Raw genomic sequence first — 22759 nt, 5'->3', positions numbered from 1 at the left:
TCAAGAGCATTTGGTTGTTATTATTTTGGAATTATCATTAATATTTATTTGACTGCTATTTTTAAAGAATGCATCACCCAATACTGGTTTTCTTTTTCTAACTTTTTTGGGTCTAATCTATTTTTGAAAGAAAGGCAGCCATTTGAATTACATGAACTGCTTATTGAAGTTGAATCAGCATGGAGAGGAAAAGAAGAAAGTAGATGACTTTGTGGGTATATCATATTAAAAATATATCTACAAGCGATTTATCTTAAAATCGTCTATTTTTCATTATGTTTAGATTCTGATATAATTTAGTCTCTCAACTCACACATTGTTAATGCAGTCTTATTTCATGCCTCCCAAAAACAAACAACAAATTACTATTTATTTTTAAATTATCATTTATTTAAAAAACTATATTTTAAAAAATTAGTCGAGGGAAATGGTTTATTAGATATTTAGAGTCATGTTCATACTCTAAGGTGGAAGCCAGAAAGGGGAAAAAAAATCCTGTTTTTATTCTTCCTTGAGCCACTCTGATTTAATTCATCTGTTTCTGAAAGAATGAAATTCTTGATTTGAAGCCTTTTGGTTGAAATACACAATGTGTCATTCTTCCTTTATTAATAGAATTTGGAGAAAGGATGAGAATTCACACTAGAAATAGGAGAAGAGGAAAAGAGAAGAAGAAATCTAGATATTTTATTCATCCTCATCACAATCACAAGGTCTGGATAATGATAATAGATATTAGATACAGTGCTCTAGAGTGATTAAACCCATCTATAGAAAAGATAACCCTACAAGTGATCACATAGAGAATGCTTATTTATAAAATATTGTAATAATTTCCAACAGGAAATTTTATCTATTTGTTAAGTTCTTGGTTAGGATTTGTTAAATTCTGGTGTGCTATAGTCAACTATCATAATGGTATACAAGGATGGTAAGAAACTAACATCTTAATATCACATTCTAATATTAGCTTAATTCTGCCTGTGTTATATGTATAAGGCTGAATTTGAGTTTTGCTTCAATTTCACATGCTATCTTCTTCCAGTATATAAATTGAAGGAAGACTCACTCTGAAATATGCTATTATTATGGCTAAGGGAAAACAAGTCAGCTTTTAGACACAGACAATGAGATAGAAATCTTCACCTAGAAATAGTCTTTCTCCAATTCTGGTTCACTTTTGTAAACTGAAGAAAGTCACATAACCCATTTTGACATTGCAGGTAGAGGTAAATCTCACCTACAGAAGCTGATGCAAGACATAGAGTAATATACCAAGATATGCAACACTTGAGATAAAGAGAACTATAATACAATCAATCATACTTGTGCTCACATGTCTCTGCAGGAAGGAAGGTATTATGTACCCTTGTTTCTAAAACTACTGAGATCTTCAAATCATGTCTTTTATGCTTGGATGTTACAGGAATTAGAGAACATTTTGATACTGAGACAGCATAAAATCTCAAAGAAAGCTGGACTAATCATTTCAATACTACCTTTTGTTCTCTAAGAAAATAAACCATTTTATAGACAATATTTTATAATTTCTTACCTAGTATCTTTTCTTTTCCAGAATTGATTTTGTTAATATATGTGACTATCCACCAGAATAAATATCTTCATTTATATGCATCTTGTGCAGACAGCAAGTCAATTAGATGTAAGTGTGAATTCATCAGTAGCACTTTTTAAAACTGCAAAAAATCGTTTAAATAGGCATACAAGTGGACCAATTGCAACAATGTACAAGTCGATATGTCAAAAAATGAACTTTACAACTTTGGTGGGGGAGGTAGCGAGGAGGATTGGGTTGGGGTGCGGAGGGAGGATGGGAAGGGATGGGAAGGGGAATCAAAGGAGGAGGCTACAATGCTTGATAAGAAATGTACTCATTATCTTGCCCATGTAATTGTAACCCTTCTGTAAAGTATTTTCACAATAAAAAAATAATATAAAGAAGAAAAATAAATAAATAAAACTGCAAAAAATTTGTACACGAGCTAATATACATATTTTTCCATCATCACCTACCAAATCCTCCTTCTTCCTTCCTAGGAAACATACCCAATTAATAAAAAGTCATAGATATTTGGCTTTTGACCTTGAAAATGGAAGCAGAATGTTATAGATGTCTGAGATGAGCGTTAATAGTGTTTTACATAGTAATGTCACATGCAACAACCCTATGAGTCCTGCAGGTCTTAACACTACTTCCTTAGTGATGTAATAGGAATGTCAGCTTCATTGGATGTAGTATTGTTTTCCACTTCCTTTCCTACCAACTGACCTACATTATAATACATATTATGAATGTGTTCTCTTCTTTTTCTGATAAGATTTGCTAAGCGTCTGTCAATTTCGTTGATTTTTTCGAAGAACCAACTCTTTGTTGTGTTGATACTTTCTGTGTTTTTTTTTTTAATTCTAATTCATTTAATTCTGATTTAATTTTAATTATTTGTTTCCATCTACTGGATTGGGGTTTTTTTTACTGCCCTTTTACAAGGAGGCTCAGATGTCTCATTCAATTGTTGGTTTCAGATCTCTCCAATTTGTTGATGTAAGAACTGAGAGCTATAAACTTGCCTCTGAGTACTGCTGTTGCTGTTTCACAGAGGAGCTGGTATTTTGTGTGCTCATTTTTGTTGAATAATATGAACACTTGAATTTCCATTCTAATCTCTTCCATTAACCAATCGTGATTCAGCAGTGTGTTTATCCGGCTCTTTGCGTTGTTACAGGACCCTCTTTGGTGGTTTTTAGTGTTGAGTTCTAATTTTATTCCCTTGTGTTCCTAGAGAATGCAAGGTATAAATTCAATGTATCTGAATGTGGACAAGTTTGCTTTGTGGCCTAAAATGCCGTCTATTTTGGAAAATGTTCCATGTGCTGCTGAGAAAACCATGTATTCTGATGTTGCTGATTGAAATATTTGGTAGGTGTGTGTTAAAGCTAATTGATTTATGCAGTTGTTTAGGTCTGCAGTTTCCCTTTTGAGTTTTTGCCGAGTTGATCTATCTAGTGGGGAAAGTGGTGTGTTAACGTCCCCTACAATTAATGTCCTTCGATCTATGTGGGATTTGAGGGAAAATAGTGTTTCTTGGATAAATTTGGGTGCTCCGTTGTTTGGCGAAAAGATATTTAGAATTGTAATATCCTCCAGAAGGAGATTTCCCTTTATTAGTGTGTAGTGACCTTCTTTATCTCTTCTCACTAGTTTTAATTTGAAGTCTATTTTATCTGATATTAGTATTGCAACTCCCATTTGATAATGGGGGCTGTTTGCTAGGTAGATTTTGTTCCAGACTTTCATATTGAAAATGTTTTTGTTTTTATGGGCAAGAAATGAATCCTGAGGGCAGCAGATGGAAGGATCTTGCTTTTTAATCGAACTAGACAGTCTATGTCGCTTAATTGGAGAGTTAAGTTCAGTAATGTTGAGATATAGGACTGAGAGGTATTAGTGAGTTCCTGCCATTTTATCCACCTTGTTGGGGGCTAAGGCAACTGAGTTCTTCCTATGCTTCTTGGATTCTCAGTTTGGATTTAGTTTCTTAGCCTTTATTGTGGTCTTGTTGGTTTTCTATGTGTAGGACATCTTTAAGAATCTTTTGTAGGGCTGGTTTAGTGGAGATAAATTATTTCAATTTTTCTTTGCTATGGAAGGACTTTCTTTGACCTTGGGTTATGAAGGAGAGTTTAGCTGGGTATATTATTCTTGGTTGATATTTGTTTGTCATTAGGGCATGGCATACATCATTCCAAGATCTTCTTGCTTTAATTGTCTCTGCTGAGAAATCTGAGGTGATTCTAATTGGTTTCCCTTTATAGGTGATTGATCTTTTCTCCTTGACAGCTTTAAGGATGTTTTCCTTGGTCTGAATTGATCCTGCAAGGATTATACTGTGAGAGTGGGATGTCCTGTTTTGGCCAGGTCTATTTGTATTTTTAAAAGCTTCTTGTATCTTAATAGGTCTATCTTTTTGCATTTTGGGGAAGTTCTATGCTAGGATCCTGTTAACCAAATTTCCTAGACCATTAACTTCTATTTCTAGGTGCTCCTCTACACCCATTATCCTCAGATTAGGCCTTCTGATGGTGTCTTCCATGTGTTGAATAGATCTAGCATATTTCTTGGATTTTTCTTGAATGGTTGTATGTTCTTTCTCTATAATATCTACGCTGTCTTCACTCCCCGAGATTCAATCTACTATCAAGACTTTCAACTTTGTTATTTATTTCTTTTCCTTCTAGTTGGTTGGCTTTGATGGCTTCCAATTCTTTGTTGGAGGTTTGTTTTAGATCTTGTATTAACTTCTTTACTTCCTTAATTTAGTGTTCAGAGTTTATTCTCGTCTCTTAATTGATTGGTTATGGTTTCCTTGGACTATCATTCCTTCTGTTGGGTTCCAGTTAGCATTCCCTTTGTGGACTTCCTGACTTCTTTCAGCTCTCTATTTATGGATTCCATGGATGCCTTTAGTGATCTTTGTGTATTCTCATCCCGTTCTCTCAATTTCTGTATCACTCGATTAGCTTCATTATGTTCACTCAATTCCTGTAGTTCTTTTTGAGTGTTCTCAGCCTCCTAACACCATTCATGACTTTCTCTTTGTCTCTTCTATGCCAGCTCCCACAATTCATGTCTATCTCTTTGACTGATAGCCTGCTCACACCATTGTTTTATTTCTTTTTGAGTGTTCTCAAGCTGCTCATACAATTCCTGTATCAATCTGTGAGTAGCTTCCTCAGGCTCATGATATTCCTGTATTGACCTTTGGTATGTCTTCTCTCACTCTCTCCCTATCACGCTCACACAAAGTCTTTGCAGGTTTTCAATCTTTTCATTTACCATGATTACCAGTAGTGTTTGTAGAGCTTTTTGGAAACTCTCCTCTGGATTATTCATTTCCTGTTCTGTCCCCTGATTACCATGAGTGGGAGTTGAGATACCCAGACTTACCATTTTTCTTGGGTTTTTCAGGTTTATTCTGCCCATTTGGGTTGAATGTAACACCAGTTTTGCGCTAGAACACTATCTTAAGGCAAGCATCAACCAAAGTCTGCAGTTGCACAGTAAAAAGTCTGCAGATACAATCTAGTTCAACAGATATATCTATTCAACATCAAACAACTATGTATAAGTGTGCTGCGAACTGCAAAGAAGTATTTGGCAAAGCAGACATTATTAGGTTAAGGGAGATATGTGGGTAAAAATAGGAATAGAGGGATGTGGAAATGTAGAGGGAGAGTTAACTTGAATAAATCCTAATATCAAATTGGGCAATACGTTGGATAGAATGATAGTAGAGAGAGAGAAAAAAGAGAAAAAAAGGGGCAAGAAAAAATAGAAACAAAAATTAAAAATTAAAAGTGAAACACTTATAAATTATGCAAATTAACAATGTAATATTCAGAGAAGAATGGGGATAGGATAAGAGAAGAGGAGGGATAGAATGAGATGTGAAAATCTTAAAAATAAAAATGTTTAAAATATTATATAGGTATATAGAGGTAATACTGCTATTAAGGAACTTAAGTCTAAGAGGTATTGAACTGAGTAATAAATTTCTGGATTAAGTGTGTACAAAATGGGGGATAAGGTCTAATAATCGACTGTGGGTATATCTGAGGGTGAGCAGAACAGCAATTAAGTCACACAAAGAAGAACGAAAGAGAAGAAAAAGTGAAAGAATGAGAAACAAAGAAAGAAAGAAAGAAGGAAAGAAAGAAAGAAGGAAAGAAAGAAAGAAAAAGAAAGAAAGAAAAGGATCAAAAGTCTGTAGAGCTAAACAAAAAAATGAATAAAAAGCAAAAAAAGAAAAAAATCACACACACACATAAACCCTTAAAATGAAAAGTATAAGAGGAAGAAAAAAAGAGTTAATAAAAAAAAATTTTAAAGATAAAAATTAAAAAGTTTAAAAAAATTATAAAATGTACAAGAAAAGAATTCTTTGATATTTTTGGGGTGGATGGGTAGATCCTGTATCTCCCTTGTGTCTGTAACTGTCTCTTGTTGAGTCTCTGGTCTGCTTGTGGTGTTTGATTTTCCTGTGGCTTGGTTGGTTTCTTAAGTCAGTTTGTTTGAGCAGGCAGAAAAATGCTCTGCTCTACCCAGAATTTTGTGATCCTCCTCCCAGGCTAGTTCAACGAGAAAGAGATCTGCTTTGAGTTTCACAAAAGAGGGAGATGGTTATTTCTTCTAGTTTGGAGATGCTGTGATGAGGCTAGTTTCTGGTGGGGTGTAGGACTTTTAGAAAACAGTAGCTTTTCCCTGAGGGGCTAGCTTCTGAGACACTGACAGAGCCCAGCTTGGAGCCGTTCTCAGGGTTTATGTTTACTGAATGTCAATTGATTGTCAAGGTTACTATAGGGAGGGGCAGCCTCTGACTCTGTTTACCCAGTGAAGAAAGCCACTCCTGGGGCTGGTGGAGCTTGCTCAGCTGTGCTGGGTGACTTTTCACTGAGTGTAGCTGAGCTTGGAATGTCAGCATAGGTTCCTGTGACCTGCTAAATGACTCTTGTTTTCTTTCAAAGCCTGAGTTGGAGCTAGCTGCACAGTCAGGCCTTTGTCAGTATCAAAGATGGAGATCTCTGGTATTGGGGTGGGGAGGGGTGGTCTTATTCCTCTGCTCTCTGAGAAGGAGGGAGGATGTCAGGCTTCTACTCATGCCAGAGTCTTGGTTCTTGGGTCATCTCTGGTCTGCAGTCTGCAGGATGAAGATGTCTGCTCCTTATCAGTTCTTGCTGGTGTTGAGTAGAATCCACTCACCTGCTGCATTTGGCGTCGTTGTCCTGGACTCTCTGTGTTGCAGGTATGGTGGCTACGGCCGCCGCGTGTGGCTACTGACAAGTGTGCAGATCTGTTTCCTTGCCTGGATTTTCCCTCTTTGGCCTAACTCTCTGTACTGGGATGGCACACTTGGTGTGATTCTCTGGCTTAGGACTGTTCACTGGAGCACTAAAACTGCTTTCTATGCGAGAGCTTGTTTAGCCTCCAGCTTCTCCTCTGCCATCTTCCCGGAACTCCTGTATTTATTTTTATTTTGTCAAGCCCTGAGCTTGAACTTAGATAGTGGCAGTTCTGCCCCAGGTTTGATCACTCTAGGCAGGGGTGCAGCCACTGGACCCACAGCCAAACCTGGGTTCCTGGGTCCATTGGGACCAGCCATTGGGCTGACAGGAAAAAAAATTTAATGCAAAACAGAAAAAACACTAGCAATTTGCAGATGGCTGCCAATTTTACATTTTTTTCTTTGCTAGGTGACCATCCTGGGTCTGAATGACATGGTTGAAAAATGTTGGTAACCTGGCATTGCTGAAAGCTGGCAGGCTACCAGGGAAACCATAGGCCAACACAGCAACATAGACCCTGTGTTTGAAGCCTGGTCCTGACCCCTAAGAGATCCAAAGAGTCTCCTTCATAGTCATAGGAATACCGATGGAAGATTATGAATGGCAAGGTTGAATTAGTTATTTCTGAATACTACTATACAATTAGAGTGATTTTAGGAGGCCAATTGATTTTAATGTATGCTTTTGACACATTCAAAGAATACTATTAATTACATGTATGCTATAGTTTCAGGACAATGGTTGATTTAATTAATAATTCATTAAGGCTGAAAACAATAATATTAATTACATGAAGGCATAATAAATACCCAAGAATTGGCAGCAATGTAGCCTATATAGCTGAATAATGTGTAGACATTTCCGGCACTCTATAATGATCTATATTTAATTGTGTACTACAATCGCATGTCAATGTGTTTTTATTTTGTCAACTCCTAAATCTCAGGTGATGGAAATGCTAGTCAGCTCAATATGCTCCAGGCTGGCATGCTGACACTTACCCATTAATGAATTGGGCCTTGTAGACTGTGAGTTCAGATGCCAGCACTAACAAATTTGAATCATAGAGTAAGAAGCCCATGGTGATACGTTTTCCTTTTCTGTGAAAGTCCTGAGTGTCAGGTGTGAAGTTTCATACATAGGCAAAACTATATCCTATGTAATAAATGTAATAAATATTTCATGTGTAATAAGTCAATAAATAAGTGGTAAATAAGTGAATAAAGCAAAAAATGAGTAACTACAATAAGTGCAATATGTGGTCAACATACGGGGCTCAATCTCAGGGCGTAAGAACTTCCTGGCAGCTGAATTGGCTAGAGGCTGCTGTGCTGACAGTCACCCATTCACGAACTGATCCTTCTAGGCCCTGAGTTTAGATCCCAGAACTGCCAAACATGTAATTGTGGAATGAGAAGCCGAGCGTGAAACATGTTTTCTTTTTCTTTGAAAGTGCTCGGTGACAGGTAGGGTGTATAATTCAGATGCAAATCTATATGCTATGTAATAGGATGTAATAATGTAAAAAATGTCATAAGTAGAAGAATTGTCATTACAATAAATGAAAAACAGATTGAATTAGTAGGGAATCATTCTAGGATGAAATTAGACACAAAAATTATAGGACGTGGATTAAGTTTAATATTTTATTAAGCATTAACAGAATAAAAAATTTCATGGAAACATAAATATCTAATAATTAGTAGCAATACATGATGCATAATTTAATAATATATAGGTATCTGTCTCCATTCTGTAAAGTACATAATTAGATGTAGGTATGTACATACATATGTGATAAACAATAACAGGATATTGAGTAATTTTAATTAATGCTTTATTAATTGTTAACTGGGACACATCATTAAATGGAGACATAATTTAATACCGTAATAATTGGTAGTAATACTATCTATAATTTAATAATATCCAGACATCTCTCTTTTTGTGTATATAATTTTTTATATACAACAATCTCTGTCTATTTATATCTCATTCACTCCTGTGGCTCAATGGTTGAATGCTCACCTAGGAAGCAAGAAGCACTGGGTTGATTCCTCAGTATCACATAAATAGAAAACCCAGAAGTTCTGCTGTGTTTCATTCAATTGTGTGCTAGCCTTGAGCACAAACCCTTAGGAACAGGGTCAAAGCCCATACTCAAGCTCCAGGACTGCCGCCAAAAAAGTAGAATGTTCTAACTGCAACTATAGAAGGGCAAGAAGGACAGGACTTCAAAGACCTCATCACAAGGCAATCTAGGAGTCTGGTGCTGACAGCTGCCACCTAACCTGACTTAGCCAGATGTAAACTGCTGCAACCCAGATCCATGGATTATCCCCGTCATCCTGGTTACCCTGGCTTATCCCCACATCCTGGGTGCTCAGGGGCTTTAAAACATGGCAGGAAGTCTGCTAGAATCTTTGAAATATGGCTTGAAGTGGTAGAGCTCTAGCCTTGAGCAAAAGTTATTAGAATAGTATCCTCATGTTTAGAGTTCAAGCCCCATGGCTAACCCTCCCCGCCCCCCAAAAAATAAAAACACCACACTAAACCATTAGATGTGAACTTGTGTGGTTTGTGGAATGTTCCTCAAAAAATGGTGATACTGATGAGAAGCACCCTAATTCTAATGAAAGCTTGTGGAATAGAGCTAGGTGCCGAGTCCATCACAGGGGTGCAGTTTGCTGCATCCTGCATTGGGTGCTGTGTGCTGAGTCTTTCAAAGGATGCTGTGTGCTGAGTCATGCAAAGAGTGCAATGTGCTGTGTCCTTCACAGGGTGCATTCTTTCTTTGGGTCCTTGTAACATCTCCACAACTGAGATGATTATGCAGACAAGAATATGGAGGCTCATTTATGTCCCCATGGCAGGGACAAAGATGTATTACTGAGGACTAGTAAGTTGTCTCCTGCAGACAATTGTTTTGTTTTGTTTTTTCTCATTCATGAACCTTGAACTCAGGGTCTAGGTGCTGGCCCTTACCTCTTGGGCTTATAACTAGCACTCCAACACGTGGAGACAAGGATCCCCTTGTAGCAGAGGCTACAGCCTAGGGGTCTATAGCTGAGGTCTGTCATCCTGCCTTCTCAGGAAGCTGAGATCTGAGGATCTGGGTTCCAAACGATCCCAGACAAAAAAGCCTATTATCTTCAATTATCTCCATGAGCCTATTATTTCCAATTCACCACTAAGAAACCCGAAGTGGAATCTGGGTGCTTGTTGTTCATGTCTGTCATCCTACCTACCCAGGAGGATGAGATCTGAGGATCATGGTTCAAAGCTAGCCTGGGCAGGAAAGACCTTGAGACACTTAGCTCCGATTGACCCCCCAAAAAGCTGAAGTGTTGTTTGGCTCAAGTGGTAGAGCACAAGACTTGAGGAGAAGAGCTCAAGGACAGTACCCAGGTCCAGCTTTCAACTCCTACAACAATAAAGAAAAGATAGAAACAAACTAACAAACCTGAAGTAGAGGGCTGGGAATGTGTAGCGTGTAGAGTGTTTTGCATATATGAAACCCTGGGTTTGATTTCTCAGGACCATATCACTAAAAAGAAGCCTGAAGTGTCTCTGTGGCTCAAGTGGGACAGGGGTATCCTTATACAAGAGAAAATAGGTACAGTGCTCAGGACCTGAGTTCAAATTCCAGGAATGGTGTATGTGAATGTGCACACGCGGGCTCACACACACACACACACACACACACACACACACTCACAGACTAGAAGTGATGCTGTTAGACAAAATGGTTAAAGCACTGGGCTTCTACACTGAGCTCATGGTCAGCACCCCAGCCCTGCTTTCAACCCCAAAACCTAGCCAGCCAGGGCCCAACTAGGAGAGGTCAAATGTTTCAAAACCTGAAGAGCTTTACGAGCCCTAGATGACAGGAAGCTTTGTGATATCAGGTATGTGCTTGGATTTCCCAAGCTTCCAGAAACCTAGGAGAGGCATCATAGGCCCATCGTCATCCTCAATGAAACCTTTCATGAGTTTCAGTGCCCTAGTTGTCTGCCAGAAGGGACTGCTGAATTATATTGAGCACTGTATCTGAACACGGGAATATAGTCTCACAATGGCAGGATAAGTGCACAGGACTTGGCCTGCCACGGGAGTGGGCACAAATGGCTTCCTGTCAAACCAGAGCACTGGGGAAAGAAATAGATTGGGCTAAAAATAGACCTTTTATCCTGAACTTCAGAGCCCACCCACACTCATTCTCACTATCTGACACAGATGGAGTTGTTTGTTACACTGCTGTACAGAACTTAGGCCTTTTGTCTGCCTGTCCAGACAATGAGAGAGACTTCTTCCAGCAGGCCTGGGATGCAGAGAAACCCTCAGGCTATACTGGGAACAGTGAGGGGAGTCGCAGAACATGCACTGTCATGAAATCAGTCTCTGTTATGAAATCATTTTATTGGATACAAATTTTCTAGATTGGTGCCATTCATCATACCTACTCTGGAGCTTCACCTATAGGAATAATACATACATACACAAAGATATGGAAGTACAGGTTCTTTTTGAGGGGGCAGGTCCTGGTGTTGAACTATGAGCCTAAGTATTGTTCCTGAGATCCTTTTGCTCAAGGGTAGTGCATTAATCTTGAATCAAAATCCCACTTCTGGGTTTTTCTGTGATCTCTTAGAAATAACAGTGTCATAGACATTCCTACGCTGGCTGGATTCAAACTCAGATTCTCTACATCTCAGCCTACTAAGGAGCTGAGATTACAATGAGAAGCCACTGGCACCTTCTTTCTTTTCTTCTTCATTTTTTAATCTGGAAACCTGACTTCTTAACAGGGTCATACCAGTGTTATGAATTTATAAGTTAACTACCCAATGTCCTTTATAGCTGCTTTCTCTAATAAAGATTTTCTCTCCTCCTCTTACCATCTGTTCATAGGTTTGAAACCAAAAGTGAGAAATGAGTGTCACAGGATTTGGGAGCAAATGTCCACAGGACATGCCAGCTCTGCCAGTTAGCATTGAGCTACAACAATTTACTGTCTCAAGATGGGCGGACCAAAAGCTAGAGCGATCCTTATACTGTCTGCATTGCTTCTTTTGCCTACAAAATGATCTAATAATTAGGAGTGTTGTGTGTCTCCAACCTTAAGTATCTAGAATACACTAGAAGCATCTTCATGCATCACTTTTCTCTAGTGCCTCTTGAGATTTAGACTACAGGTTTTGTGTGGAGGGGCTCCTTGGTGAGTCCCTGAGGAAAGCCGCTTGAAACCTTTTTGGGAGATCACCCTTCAAAGTCGGCCTTAGCAGGAAGTCTGTGAGACTCTTATGTCCAATAAACCACCAGAAAACCAGAAGTGGAGCAGTGGCCCAGAAGGTAGGGACCGAGCTTTGAGAGAGAAAGTTGAGCAGGAGAAACAGGCTAGACCAGGCAGGAAAGCCTGGGAGGCACTTATGTCCGATTCACCACCAGATGGCTGGTAGTGGAGCTGTGGCAGTGGTAAAGCCGCAGCCTTGGGAAAAACAGCTGAGGAACGCATCAGACCCTGAGTTTAAGCCACGGGATAGCCTCAAAAAATTTTTCAAAAAGAGAAGGCCACGTTTATGGATCAGTGCCCTACTTATTTATGTGTGTATATTACCTCCCTGAGTTCAAACACACTGTATGCAATGATGCTTCTTTTATTTATTTATTTATTTTTCAGATATAATCCTTGCGCCTACTGCATCATCCTCTTCATATCAGGACCATTGCTTTCTCTTCCAGGGTTCCAGGCCTGTGTCTTTATATGATGCACACTGAAGATCTCAGCAGTCTTTATTAGCATTTTATTATGAGGACAATGCAGGAACAGTCACAAATCAGGCAGGGGAACAGAAAATAGGATTTTTTAGAAGTAACCAGTCTTCAGAAAATTAAACTTGGGGACATAAAATGGTAGCATACTTACGTAAAAACTACCATTAAGAAAAATATGAGGGGTCTGGGAATGTGGATTAGTGAGAGAGTGCTTGCCTAGCATGCAAGAAGCCCTGGGTACGATTCTTCAGAAGCACATACACAGAAAAGGCCAGAATTGGTGTTGAGGCTCAAGTAGTAGAGTGCTACAGACAGTGCCCAGGCCTTAAGTTCAACCCAAGACCTGGCAAAGAGATACCTAGGTAGTTAGGTAGATAGATAGATAGGAAGAGAGAAAGAAAGAAAGAAAGAAAGAAAGAAAGAAAGAAAGAAAGAAAGAAAGAAAGAAAGAAAGAAAGAAAGAAAGAAAGAAAGAGAAGAAAGAAAGAAAGAAAGAAAGAAAGAAAGAAGGAAAGAAAGAAGGAAGGAAGGAAGGAAGGAAGGAAGGAAGGAAGGAAGGAAGGAAGGAAGGAAGGAAGGAAGGAAGGAAGGAAGATGATAGATTAATGTTTGGACGTCAGGAGAAAAGAAGGGAACACTTCCCAGTCAGGAGGCCTTTTGCAGTGTGCCTTCACATAACCCCAGAGCAGGATGACTGTCTCTTTCCCACTTCTCAGGCAACCAAGAGCCCCAGAGTCAAGAGGGCAGAGCTAGGTTCTAACTCATGTGCTTGGAGACAAAATAGAAACAGTCCTGCCTTTAGTTAGTCTGGGGATTTGCATTAATTATGTGGAGAATGAAGGAAGGAGAATGGACTGGCAGAGACACAAGGGTCTTCAAATCTGATAGATGGAGAGTCAAAAACCCACTCCCTAATACCAGCGAGCAGGGTTTTGTTTACTCTATTCCTCCCCTCTCCCTCACTAAACTGGCTCTCTATTGGTAACCTAACGGTAGCCTGAGGCTCCCTTCACATGAGGGAGGAAGGTTAATTAGTCATTGTTTGAAGAGGCTGAGTAAAGCCTGACCCTGGTGTAACTTTATCAAATGTTGCAGGTTTTCCCCATTGCTGCTTGTGCCTGGAATAAATGAAGTGGTTTTGCAGCTCACTTCCCTGTTGAGTGTGTACATTCTGCCTCCTAATCCTGTAGGCCTGGTCTCTGCACCTAGCCTGGCTTTTGAAACTGTTTTCTGTCCTTCAATTACAGAGTTACACTGGAGTTCTTCCTGCTATCAGAGCTAGGGCTTGGATCCTGAGAACTTCATTTGAATCCAGGACAGGTCAATAATGTTTCTTTCCTTCTTCTATAGCTCGAGAACTCTAAGAACATTTAATGTGCAAGTAAATTCTCATCACCAAGGGAAACACAAGAAGCTCTTGAACATCTGACCTTTCAGAAGTGGAAGTCATTTTGTCATAGATTTCTTCCTTTGGCTGGCTTCACCCTGTGATCCTGAGACCTCAACCTCCTGACCTAGGGTGATGGGCATGAGCTACTTGTGCTCTGCTAGGTTCAGAACTATAATGACATTGACAATACAATTCAACTGCTTATCACAAAGGGCTTGTGGAGCATAATAAGCCTTTTAACCTTGGACTTTTAAGAACCCTATAGGACACAATATTACAATGCTACAGTCTGAGAGGATGGGCATATGTATGTGCTACACTTGAACCTTGACTCCAATTCTGGTGTACATCAGTGTTCATCTTCCAAAGAATGTTCTCGTAATTAGCAAATAGGAAAAGTATTTTAATTAACCCTCACTTTTTTTCCAGTTGTGAGTCTCGAACTCTAGTCTGGGCACTGACCCTGAGCCCTTCAGCTCAAGGTGAACACTCTACCACTTAATCCAAAATGCTAGATGGGTTCTTTTGGTGGTTCACTGGAGATAAGAATCTAACAGGCTTTCCTTTGGACTGTGGTCTTCAGCTCTCAGCCTCAGGAGAAGCTACTGATCCATTTATGAGCCACTGGCATCTGGCTTATTGTTTTTGACAGTCCTGGGGCTTGATTTTAGGGCCTGGGTACTCTCTCTGAGCTTCTTTTTCTCAAGGCTAGCCACTTGAGCTACTCCACAGCTTCTGGCTTTTTCTGAGTATGTGGCACTGAGGATTCAAACCCTGGTATTCATGCATGCTGAGCAAGCAATTTACCACTAAGCCACATTTCTAGCCCCACCCACACAATTTTTTCCCTCACTTGCCTATCCTCAAGAAAAGGCTTCTGAGTATAAATCATCTAAAGAAAACCTGATAGGAAGGTTCCAAAGATAAATAAGACAAAGCTCATACTTGTGAGAGACTTTAATCATGTGAAGACTGTGACAAATGCTTCCATTTAATTATGTATTATGTTTCAACACTTAATAAAATATTAATGAAAATGAGTCAATGTCCTAAATTATTGGGTACAAATACAGTAATCAATAAATAAATGAATCAAAGAAAAATAAAATACAAAATCATTCTTTTTCTGGGGGGGGGGTCTGGTTGTGTGGCTTTAACTCTGGGCCTGGGTGCTGTCCCTCAGCTCTTCAGCTCAAGGCTAGCACTCTACCACTTGAGCCACAGCGCCACTTCTGGATTTTTTTCTTTTTGCTTATGAGGTGCTAAGGGATCGAACCCAGGGCCTCAGGCATGCAAGGCAAACGCTCTACCACTGATCCACCTTCATCATAATATGAAATTAACATACATATGTAAGTATACATATCATATAATACACATGTATAGAGATATTTTTTCTATTGCAGGGCCTTCATTCAGGCCCTGGGAACTCTAGCCTGAATTTCTTTCCTCATGGACAGTAAGCTTCGCCTTCACCCATGATGCAAAATAGTTACCTGGATGGTGAGCTCAAATCCTAGCAATGGCAGAAATACTGGCCCCAGTTCCAACACACTGACATAATTTTTAATGGAACCAGTTATGTTTATTCAGTTCCATACTGAATATTTTAAGAAGTGTAGAATTTTGTACAGCTATTCAGTCAGAAATCCTTCTCTTACCTCCAAAGTGCTTCTCTGAGAAGCTTCTACATTGTTTGTCTTTGTTCGTTTTTTATTGTAAAAATATTGTACAAGAGTAAGGTAATGAGTAAATTTCATATTGAGCATTGTTACCTCCTCCTTTGTTTTCCCCCTACCATACCTTCCTTCCCATATCCACAACTACCTTCCCCTGCTTAGGTCAGTGAGTTAGTTTTTCGTTTTTGTTTGGCACAAGGTTTGAACTCAAGTAGTAGCAAGTCTTCCCTGACATTGCTACAGATTTACCAAAACCCTGAGTTCAAATACCAGGCTAGGAAATAAAACTAGCTGAAATTCCAAACTAGGGAGCTTTATTTTTTTAATTTAGTTAAATATTTCTTTTTTTTTTGGCCAACCATGGGGCTTGAACTCAGGTCATGGAAACTCTGCCTCAGCTTGGATCTCCCTAGGCTCGGGTGCAGCCTCCGGAACCATAGCTGATCCTAAGATCCTAGGCCCAGGGGGCTTTCTGGAAGAAAAAAAAAACTGGAAAGCAGAAAAAGTGGCAACCTTCAGGGGGCTGGGGTTTTATTATTTTTTTCTTTGCACAGTGACCATCCTGGGTTTGAGTGACATGGCTGCAAAGTAGATATGACCTGCCATTGCTGATGGCTTGTGGGCTATCAGTGAAGCCATAGGACAACCTGTGAACATAGGCCCTGGGTTCAAATCCCAGTCCTGACACCAATGGCAGGATATCACAAGAGACTCATTCCTATGCATGGGAATATCCATTGAATGAGTAGTTCATGCATCCGTCTAGTCTAAAATTGGATGCAATAGTCCTAGAATGTTGATTGAGCTTAACGTATAGTTTATTAAGCATGAAAAGAATATTATTCCTTCAATGGTAGTATAATAAATACCTAAGAGTTGGTAGGAACGCAGTAGGCGTCATTCAATCATAGATAGACGGCGCTGGCACTCTTTAACAATATATATTACTTTATATACCACCGTCTGCCTATCCATGTATCGCTGTTTTGGCCAAACCTGGGGGTCGATCTCAGTGCCTGGGAACCACTTGACAGCTTCATTGGCTAGAGGCTGCCATGCTCAAACTCACCCATTCATGAATTGGGCCTGCTAGGCCCTGAGTTCAGATCTTAGCACTGCCAGGCATGATGGAGAACACATCTAAAATCTAGATTCTATGTGATAGGATGTAAACAATGTAATAAATGGTATAAGTGTCATAAGAGTCAATACAACAAATGGGAAATAAATTAATAAAACAAGAAATAAAATGAATAAACGCACCAAACACAATATGGACTGAACATCTGAACGGAAGTATAAATCCTTTTGTTAAAATGTATATAAGGAGTAACTTTTCCAGGACTGAGGCTTGAATTCAGTCCCCCTAAGAGGAGGGAGTGGCAGGAGATCCTGAGATACTTGTTTCTGGACCTAGGAAGAGTCATGGCATGCGATCAATCTCATCCTTGAATGAGTAGTTTGTGCATGATGAGAGTAGGAAATGATATGCAAGACTTATGTGGTATAAATTATTTGTAAAGAAGAGTTAATGAAGCATGACAATAATCATCACAGACATGAAATTAATGCATCAGAAAAGATCAAAATATAGGTACTCACAGATTGGATTTCATCACAGGTCACCATCAATCCTACTCTATACAAATATGTACTTATTTGCTTTCTACCTTCAACTTATGAATGGATGACTATTATGCTCCCCACTCTCCCCACAAGGGGGCTCAAATTCAGGTTCTGGGAACGATGAGCTCCTTTGTCGCTCACAGGCTGGTGTGCACATCTGGACCCATTCACCAATTGGGCCTGCTAGGCCCCGAGTTCAGATCCCAGTCCTGCCAAAAGATTCATCTTCACATCAGAAGCCAATGGTTGCATCTGTTTTCCTTTCCTGTGCAAGTCTTGGGTCTCAGCAAGGATGGAGAATGCATGGGCCACCTTGTGGTCATGGGAATAAGTTGTTATCCATGTCAGCCCAGTTATAACTGTCATCATATACATAAGAAAATACACAATACATCCATGAGTAGCATACAAAATAAACACAATAAGTACACTCAATGCACGATGCAGTCCACACACGGATGTGAATATACATCCCATATTTAAATGATGCATTGAGAACTATTTTGGCCTCCCTGTGGCTCGATCTCAGTTCCTGGGAAGAGCCCATCCCCTTACTGGCTCAAAGTCTGGTGTGATCACGTGGACCGATTGGGCAGTTGGGCCTCCTAGGCCCCGAGTTTGAAGCCCAACACTGCCAAAAATTCACCCTGATGTGAGAAGCCAGTCATTGCACCTGTTTTCCTGTGCTGTGCAAATTCTGAGTCTCAGCCAGGATGGAGAATATATAGGAAACTGATGTCAGCTTATATTTCCATAATTCATTCATCTGCAATAACAATTTGCAAGACTGGAGATGTGAAGAACTTAGACATGATTTTATTCTCGTTCATTTGGAAGATTAATCTTTAGTCAACAGGAAAGTTTAAAAATGGCTTAGAATTTATTCCTAACTACCTGTTTTTATAAATGGCTTTGTACAATGGTATGTGATTATTTTATTTTACAAAGGATAATTTTTTCTACTACCTATAAGTTTTGGAATGAGAAGAAAACTAAAATTTACTACTTAGAGGAATGTGATAGAAATAGAAGACAGATTTTATGTTTGTCACATTTCTCATCAGTATCCATATTCAAGACTTAAAGTCATATTTATTACTATGTTAGACAGATAGGGAAAATATATAATAAGGCAACACATGATAAGGCAACTATTAGTGACTTTTTAGAATGTACCTTCTTATGTGATGAAATTTACTTTATTAGCTAATATTTGGATTTGGAATATGGGAGGCTGATCTATTTAAAACATTTCTGAAAGGCACCTACTGAACAACACAAATGGTGGGGGGGTACTATTTCTACACTTTAATGAATGGTTGAACTTGTTTGGTATTAGTGCTGAGTACGTAAATCAACTCTATTGTAACTTGCTCGCTACACTTGAAAACCTTTTAATGTCACTATCATCTACTTGTCAAGTGTTATTTTGGTGAATATGATTTGAAAAAGTTTATTTGAAAAGGAATATACTTTCAGGAGATTAAATGTAGGTTATCATTGGTTTGAGAATGACAACATTTTTAAACTACAGAACCAAGTTTTACTGAAGTACCAGTGTTTTGAAGCACTAAGGGTCTTCTCAATTAATGTTTTTCTAAATTATATTTGACCTCTAAATCAAGTTTTCCTAGTCTTGGTAGACCAATTATGGATCTATGATTCCAGAAATTATATTTTTGGCTGCACTGAAATCTTTCATTAATCATTAGGAGAGGGGTATTAAAAATAACCTTGTTCATTTGTGATTTTGTTCACTCATATGGGCTGGTCATCTGTAAATTGAAAGTTTGAATTACAGTACTTTCATTCAAATTTTGTGATCTCATCTTTCATTTTAACTTGCCTTGAATTTCACAATTGATTACTGCTAATTCTTGTAAAGAATTGGGGCCCTGAAATATTATAGGAAATGAGAAATTGAGATGAGTCTTCAATTATTTTCTGTTGATATGTTGCATGGGCCTATGTGAGAAGTCATGCCCTTGTTATCTGATGACGCAGATAACTGGGACCTGGTATCCTAGGACCCGTGGGTCCTGCAGAAAAATAATAGCTTTTAGACATCATATCAGCAAAATTTGGGTATAATCAGTAAGAATGCTTCAGAAATATGGAGAAAAACACTTTGCGACCAGCGAGTTAAAACAATAAACAGAGCATCAGAATAAAATCCCTTATATATTAGCAGAAAACAATACTGTTATTTTACCATGTGAATTCAGAAGACCATGAACACTTAGAAGGTATCACAAATTTATACCGAAGATATTGCATTAATACTTTTTATATTCTAATATATATTCTAAACCTAATTATTTATATTCCAATTTATTTATGGGAATAAATGTCAATATATTTGTCAAATTATCAATTCTAGTAAGATTCACTTTATGAAATTTAAAATCAGCACATATAAATATATAAGTATATATAATATAAAAATTGTTTTGCATTGTTGTGTTGTGTTTAGGGAATCAAAGGCAACTCTGTTTTAAAGTATTATTCCATTACCTCTACCTCAGTTTTTGGTAGAGTTAGACTTAAAGCTTTACCATTTGTAGATTTACGGCCTAGAGGCAAGAGGAAACACTGTGATTAAAACATTACCAATTTAAGGCCTAATATCGAGGAGAAACATGTGGACTTCTCCAGGAGCTATGGAAATATTTGGTGATAGAATGTCAGAAGTGTAAGTTCCTGCTTGGTTGGATGATAGACAGGCCAGGACAGTAGGTAATCATGCATATGAACAATTTTTTTCACTTTCTTGGCTTTAGCTACTTTTGAAATGATAAGTATAATTAACAATTATGTTTTGATAAAATACCTTCCATTCTGAACAATTCTGTCTGAACTGTTCATCTCTCTATGATCCCTTGTAACTAAGATTAGCTTTGTTCCAGTAAGACAATCTATGCTGTCAGGGTAAGATATTCTGGTTGGTCTGTTCCTACATGGAAGAAGGGTAAAGGTTTAGGTAGATATTTGTACCAGGAAGACCTCATTTGGGAAATTTTAAGCTGCAGAAAGTTAGAAGTAGCTCTTAAGCAAGGCTTACTTTGAGTCCATTAGCTCCACAAAGCTAACTCAGTTGATAAATAAGTACTTGAAAAGCCACCACCTTTGGACTTATCTGTAAAGGTTTCAAAGTATGATCAAATTTAAAATGAAAATGACAAAATAGTCATTGACAAAAAAATTGTAAATGTGAGAAATCAAACAAACTATATAAGTTTTTTCCAGTATACACAGATTTTTAGAGAAATGAGATCAATAGCATTTTTAGGAACAATAAGGGTTCCTTGTTACAAAAAGGCAACTATGGATACATGCCTTTATAAAGATTATATCATTACGTACTTAAATTTAGAGTATACTACATGCTTCAGCAGCAGGTCTACCCAAATTACAACAATACAGAGATTAACATGGCACTTGCACAAGGATGATATGAAAATTTGTGAAGTATTCCATATTTTTCATTCTTCTGATGCAAGAAATGAAAAAAAGTTATTAAAAAGTTGATTACAAAAATACAAGTGTAACATACATGTAATTCATAGAATTAAAGGTTAGTTTGACATCAGTGTATTAAATTTTCACCTTAGAAAGGTAACCTTTACAAAACTTGAAATTAGATAACATTGCCATTTTATCCCAAAGAAATAAATTAAGAACCTAGTAAAAAAAGGAATCTTAAATTCCTTCTATATGGAATGCAATTTGAAAGGTCACATTTATTAATGAATCTATACATGATATAACAATGTAGAATTCAAAGTATTATATCTAGGATGAATGAAATAGATTATGGACATTATACAAACATAGATATACTTTTTTCAGAAATGCACTCGGAACATCTTTAGTTTCTATACTATTCATTCCAACAGATAAGTTAAAATTATTTCTGATTAAAAAAATCACAAACTCTGCAGGAATCATTATAGATGTATACAAACAACTCTTGAATACATTTTGATATCAAAGTCATGCAATTCACTTGGAAGAATACCATGGAATACATGAATTTTTATATTAAGATATTGCTGATGCTTTGTATTGTGAAAAAACAATTTGTAGGGACACAAAAGATGGACTGGCATTTTTGAAATTTAAGAAACTTAACCAAACCATAACGACTTAGGAGAACAATTTGTACAGCCTTTGATAACTTCAAAGAGGTAGTGATACATACTTATCCATTTGGCAATATCAAATACAGTTTCTTCCAAGTTGTTCTCCAGACCTTGTTTGATATAATGGTTCAACAGAAGGAGATACAGAGTATCTTTGCTATTTCTATTCCCGCAGCAAGATGCAAGGGGGTCAAGAGCCCTCTAGTTTGGGGATTGGTATCTGCATCATGATGAAATAAAAAAGAAGCCACTCTGGTATTATTCCACATATAAGCACTGTGCAGGGGTGTCCAGCCATTCAGAGTTATTGCATGAATATCTGCCTTGAGCTACCAACTCATGGACAATGTCTAAGTGTCCACTCTAGGCTTACCGATGAAGAGGGGTATACTCATCCTCATCCCTAGTATTCATCTGGGTGGCCTTTTTGGAAAGTAGTCTCCGCACCATAGAAAGCCGATAAATTTTGGCATCCCAAAGAAGAAATTTGCTTGGATCCTACTCCATTTTTTTCTTGCAATTCACTCACTTTTTCATCTTGTTCCTTGTCTTCATCAGAATTTGAGTGTCAGTGGGAATGAGATGTCCATGTATTTCCCCAATAGTTCACATTGGTTGAACTAGTCAGAAAAAACTGGTGAATTTTTTGCATATGTATTTTCACCATGATTTATTTTCTCTTTTTCCATTTTTACTATTCTAAATTATTCTAACTGGAGAGTAGTGAATGGATAGAGAGCAGAGGAAAGATTTTCCTCAGTATTCAAAGGCACAGAGTGAAAATGAGGACCAGTGGTGTCTTCATGTGCAGCTTATTCTAGGAATGAGAAAATAGGAAACAATGCCTTCTATGTAAATGATTTGGGAAATACCATGTTATAGTGTAAGAGAACTCACTATTCAACATATGGTCTTTAAGAGCTTTCTAGTAGCTTTCTAATGTTGGTATTCAACATTATAAAAAATGTATAATGCAGTAGTAAAATAGAAGTCCTTTGTATGACTACCTAAATTCTTGTTTTTTAAAGACACTTGTTTTCATATAAAAATAGGCCTATCTATTGTCTGCAGGTGATTTTGATGATTGAAGATGCTTAATGAGAAGTCAAAATGTATTTGTAGTCCTTTGCTGCCAATTAAATTTCACTTTTTCTTCTTGGAGAATATAATGATCAAAGCAATAGTTCAGAATCAGCAAGCAATAGTTCAGAATCATGCTTCAAGCGCAAGTGAATCACCAGTAAGTAATCCTCGATTCCATTTTCCACAAAGTTTTGTCACAGATA

The 22759-nt window shown here is 38.0% G+C and overlaps 1 pseudogene; it reads left to right on the top strand.

The window, feature by feature from the left end:
* Positions 1–20714: 20714 nt before the first annotated feature.
* LOC122123436 lies at positions 20715–20814 on the top strand (annotated as a pseudogene).
* Positions 20815–22759: the final 1945 nt, after the last annotated feature.

The sequence above is a fragment of the Dipodomys spectabilis genome, unplaced genomic scaffold, assembly GCF_019054845.1.
Source record: "Dipodomys spectabilis isolate Male_0828 unplaced genomic scaffold, ASM1905484v1 ptg000228l, whole genome shotgun sequence".
Classification (NCBI taxonomy): domain Eukaryota; kingdom Metazoa; phylum Chordata; class Mammalia; order Rodentia; family Heteromyidae; genus Dipodomys; species Dipodomys spectabilis.
This window is presented reverse-complemented; position numbering and strand designations above follow the sequence as displayed.